A 5989-nucleotide genomic window follows, 5' to 3' on the forward strand; every position below is an offset into this window, starting at 1 on the left:
GCCGTTTGGGGTGGGCGAGACGGTCGACTTCGTTTGTGGGATCTATTCGGTCGACTGGGCTCGGCATGATGTTCGTTTGCAGGGGTTGCGGTCAACCCCCCGTCCCGCTCCTCTAGCCGTTGTTGCAGCATAGTAATAACCGCTGCCTGACGTTTTTGTTCGGCCAGGGCGATATCCAACTCGGTCGGTGGAAAAGAAAGTTGGCGGGCTACATGTGGAACTGCCCTAGCCGTTTGACGGGGCTCAAGGTTGATAGATCCGTAGCCTTCCAACCCAAGGGTAAAGTTCTCTGGGCCCGGAGGTGGGAGATGTTGAGCCATTTGTTCCGTGCAAATATGAAGCACAGACAGGATCTGAGATGAACAAAGGCCCTCAACGGATTATGAACGCGAAGAACACAAAGAACACCCCGAAAGTTGTTTTCTGCAATTCCCCAGCAGAGTCGCCAATTGTGGGGGCGTGATTTCTTCGTGCTCCTTCTGGTGCGACCGGTCTTGATGTACCTGTAGAACCGGAGGGGGTTGCTCCTCCGGGAAGAAGCTCCGATGATTAAGTCAGTAGATGGAAAGAAAGAAGTTTAGTAAGAACAATCTGCAGGAAAGAAAAAATGCTCCCTTCGATTAGATTTTTCCTCTCTTGACTCAGTGGCCATGCTTCTCTATTTATAGGCAAAGAGATGAAGTGCTGAGTAAGTTGGCCATACTTTCCACGTGTCACATTCTGCTCAGTTGGCGCCTTTCTAGCAGGGCCAGTTAATGAACACCACTTCCCTAGTCTTTCAGAGCCACATGGGCTGATGTCAGGAGGGTCACATCGTTCAGAGATGTCACTTCGAATGTAAGAGAGGACAGCCTAAATATCAGTAGATATTTATGGAAGTTTCCACAATCGTCCAGGTTCGGCGGGACCCACGTCCAGCATACGAATTATCCGAGCGTATGACATCCCGGCCGAGGCAAACCCTGGCCGAACAAACGGAAGTTCGTATCCGTGCGCTTGATAAAGCCCCGAGCGAACTTATGTGTCGTACGTTCGGATGTTGCTTATAATTGTTCGGTGAAGTACTCGTGGTTCTGTCTATCTTTCGGCCCAGCCGAAGTCCAGACTTATAAAGAGGCGAACCGTGATAGCTTGGATGATGGGTCAAACAACGTGTGAACCCTCATCGCCCCTTTTGGACCTGGTGAACCTTCGGATATTTCGGCCCCCCTACAAAATCAATCAAATGGAAATTGCCAATGCAGTGACACTTCCCATAATCCTACCATAGAACTGAATAAGAAAACAAATTGCTTCGCAACTCCCTGATATTTATTTCTAAATTGAAAAGGCACAAATCGATGAGAACCTTAACCCTCATTTTTGTTGGTAACTTAATTTTATTTTAGTGACCAATCACAGGATTCAAGGGGCATACCCAGAAGCCGATCAAAAAAAAAAAAGGGGCATACCCAGAACAAACCAACAAATGCAATAGAACTAGAAGAGCATTACAACCCACTAAACAAAACTAGAAGTCTTGAGAACCAGAGGTCCAGAACAAAAGAAGCAAACACTTGGTTATCGCAAAAAGCCAACAAAAGAAGCAAACACTTGGTCCTAATAACTGGGTTTCTGAGAGAGAGAGAGAGAGACCTGTCGTCGCTTCGATCTTTTTCGTCGATCTCTAGTGGTTGTTCGTGTTTCTGTTGAAAATACAGAAATCGCAGGTTACGGTTTCTGAGCGACAGAGATTCGAGAAATTCGAGATGAGAGAGAGAGAGAGAGAGAGAGAGAGAGAGAGAGAGAGAGAGAGAGCTTCCGTCATCGCGTCCATCTTCTTCTTCTTCGTCGCGAGAGAGAGACCTTCCGTCGTCGCGTCCATCTTCTTCTTCTTCTTCGTTGTTCTCTCTCTCTCTCCGTCTGGTACGATTAAGAGAGGGGGAGTAACCCATTCTGTGATAACCCTGACCTGCGAATGGTTTTAACCCGATCCATTTCCTATTTTAACCCGCGAGCAGCTCTTTCTTTTCCCAGCCGTTGGATGAGATCCAACGGCTTAAAACAGAATTCCGCATTTTATGGTTTGTCCGGAATCCCTCAGGGGAACCGGAGTGTATATATATATAGCATGTAATAACTTTTCTAGAACCAAGTGGAATGAAAAAATCAGAGAGCTTCCCGTGATCCCCCTGTTTTCCGGTTTGTGCGTGTTCACCCGAAACCCATCTCGACAATCAATTGCTTGCTTTAGTTGCTAATTTGTTCCGTAATCAAGTAAAGGCTAAGGCTAATCTCAGCCAACACAAGCCAAGCACCGTGAAGACAGAGACAAAAACCCACCCAAAACGAGCCCCACACGCCATTAGGCCAAGATGCATGGAGCTTCTTAATTAATTGCGGGGCGGGGGGATCATGATGGGTTCTATTGTACCTCTAACTACCTTCGGAAAAATGATTTGAGCGGTCCCCCTGAATTTAGAATGTTGGGATATCAGATGTTTGAATTGTTAACTACTTTAACTCACCTCCAAGCATGAGTTGTTGGATCGTAAGCTATGAAAGGAAACACCAGAATTGATAGTAGCATACATTTTGAAGTGAGGAGACTAAACTGATTTCTTCCTTCGTTTTTGTTTCATTTTCTGCTAGCTTCTCGGTGGATTTTTTCTTTTTCTTTTGCCATTCAGTAATCCTTGTGAAGAAAACCGAAAGATATATTATTGTTTGTGTATGAAACATAACCCTAGCATACCTTTATATAGGCTACAATGTTCTTGGTCTCTAAGAAATAGTATAAACCAAATAGGAAACATGTATTATAAAGAAAATCAGCCCAATTTGAAAACATGAATAATAAAACCTACAAAACATGGTAACATAACATCCACCCTCAAACTCAGGTAGATCTACCAACTTGAGTTTGAAAAAGCCACGAGAAATCAAGAACAGCCAAGCCAAAAAGAAATTAGGAGCAGCCACGCTAAGCCAAGCCAAGAGAAAAACCATGAGAGCAAGAGAAACCATGAGAGCCACAGAATAACCACGAGCGAGAAAAGCCATGACAGAAGAGATTTGAGATGAATCCGAATGAGCGAGCCAGCTACATGTTACTACGAGTGCCCGGCGGACAGCAACGAAATTTAAGCCGCCCGCCGAGAGCAAAAATTTCACAGGGCCTAGACCTTATAGCTTTGATACCACGTGAAGAAAATCGAAAGATGTATTATTGCTTGTGTATGAAACATAACCCTGACATGCCTTTATATAGGCTACAATGTTCTTGGTCACTAAGAAATATAAATCAAATAGGAAACATGCATTATAAAGAAATCAACCCAACTTGAAAGCATGAATAATAAAACCTACAAAAGATGGTAACATAATATTTCTAAATATTATGTTAACAATCCTAACCTATTCTATCCTATGGGACTTGGAGAGAGGATGAATATTTATGAGAATCGAACCCTGTCCATGTGCATTGGAGTATAAAGGAAGTATCAACTGCACTCCATTTGCACTTCTAGATGGATTTGGTTTGATTCGGTTTTGATTGTCGTCCAAATAGAATCGTACGACTACTAAAACCAACTTACAGAAAGAAGAAAAAAAAAACGCTAACTAAATCCACTAATGTTAAATGCATCTCATTGTCCACACGTTAGCTTACAATTCTCTAACCCCAACATAAATTTCGTAACTGATCCCTCACTCTTTGACGCTCATGTCTGCGCTACTTGGGCCCTCCCCCAATCAATTTCCCTCTTTCTTTCTTCTTCGACAAAGTTGAATATATATATATTTTTTTAAAATTCGCTGCACTCGTTCTTCATATGAGATTGGTTTTTCCAATATTGTATGCATTATATAGTGGGATATTAGTAAGTTTATACATAGAAAATTTCAGAGGCTATTCATAGCCAATAAATTCCAAACGTCTACGACGGGAACTGAACTTTTAACCTCCCACATGAGGAAGACGTAAGTTACCAATCGGAAAACTAGCAATTAAGGCTCCAATTGGATGGTAGATGAAGGAGGGGATGAAGTAACGAGGGGGATGAGAGATTGATGTGACAATTTTAACTTGGTTTGACAACAAAATTGACACATGAACTAAATCATTCAAAGTCAATTGTAGGGAGGGCTGTTATTTATGGATGTGTTTCAACCATTTATTAAATAATAATAAGGGCAGATGAGGCCTCCTCATCTCCTCCCCCAACATTTCAATTACAAAATAATTTCATCCATCATTCAAATAAAATAGTACTATTTTATTCTCAAATTTTTAATGTCTCATTCAAACTAACTACCGTACTTTTTTATCCATTCTCCATAAATAAAAATACGTCCCACCATCTTATTCTCTTCATTAAAAAATTCCCGCAAAACTCACTACCGCGTCCAATCAACCTCCCCCCCCCCACCCCGACCCCGACCCCGACCCCGACCCCAACCCCGACCCCGGGTAAGCGGACAAAGTTAAATGTGAGCAGATTACTGTTGCTTTCCGGCATTCTGCAAACAAAACGTATAATCAAAGGGCAAATCATTTCAGTGGAAGCCGGAGAGGTGGTCTGTCTGTCTGTCTTTTCCACAGAGTCTAGTTCCCTCGTTTGGCTGTTCCTCGCCTGTCATATACCGACACGTCTTCAAACCCTGCCTAACGTACTGTGCAACTTGACGGCGTTTGTATCGTACGGCCACTGCCCCCGTTATCACCTGGGCACTGTAGATCCCACCACCCCTAATCAGAGATCGACACGTGTAGACTTTGTTTTGGTCGTTGACAGTTGACAATCTTTTCCGTTCTGGCACAAGGAACTACGTAGGATACGTAGGAAACGTTAGACAATCAACCGGTCTATAGGTACCGACCAAAATGCTCTAATGGTGTACAAATCGGTGAGCGGGAGTCACTGTCACTTTTTTTTTAGAGAGGGCAAGAGGATAATTTTATCTACTAAACTCCCACATCGGGAGTTTGAATTTGTGTGGAAGTCACTTTCACGTTCACAAAGGATTTAGACTATAAAATTAATTTTACAAATTTTTTTTTTGAGTTGCTTGGGAAAGAATTAGGTTAATCGAGTAACCGTAAGTGCTTGATCTAATGCACCTATTTTTCATTCAAAATCTTGTTAATTAGCTTAGTTGGATTACTTGAGAAGAACTCAGAAGTGGGGTTTGACACGCCGATTTTTGCATTTCTAGTCCGTTCCCATTAGGATTTTTGTTAGAGAAATGTCGTAACCCCTTCCTCTTTTTCTTCACAACGAATCTTATTGTGCCCCAAGCAAAACAAAAAAATTCTAATCGAACGACACATGAACAAAATAAGGTTACCTTTGAAAAAATAAACTACAAGTACGAATTTTAGAAAACGATTCGAGACAAACGTGACACAATTATATTGCTATCGATGTCAACCAAAGTGATGTTCAAGAGATAAACATAATGAACAATTCAAATTATTTCTTAGACCTGGGATGAACTACTTATTAAAGAGCACAAATAGGGCCTTCTATGGCCCAATCACACCAGGCCCCAAGTCTTGCGGTATGCATATTTTCACTTTTCCTTATTACACATGAGAAGGAAATTAGGATTTGGAATTGCTTTTCTAGTTCTTTTAATTTTTTGACAAGAATAAAAAACCAAATACACCAACTTTGATTCATTGACAATATTTAAAGAAAGACGTTTTCGCAAGGGATTGGCCTAGTGGTCAAGACAATATTTAGGGGTTCGTTCTCTCCTAATGTTTAAGGTACGAAACTTCTTAAATGCTATCAATTCATCAAATTTTAACTTTTTTTGTATTCATTGGGGACGTTAATCCGAACCGGAGGCCAAGGGTTGATTGACAGTTCCTCCGGTTCATCCGATCGAACCGGCCGGTCCGGTCTGCTTTTTAAAACATAGACTTCTCCGACTTTGATGCCATATTTTCATTGGTTACTGTTTAATTGGTATTGATGTTCATTAATTACAAAAATTTCTT

The sequence above is a fragment of the Rhododendron vialii genome, chromosome 8a, assembly GCF_030253575.1.
Source record: "Rhododendron vialii isolate Sample 1 chromosome 8a, ASM3025357v1".
NCBI lineage: Eukaryota > Viridiplantae > Streptophyta > Magnoliopsida > Ericales > Ericaceae > Rhododendron > Rhododendron vialii.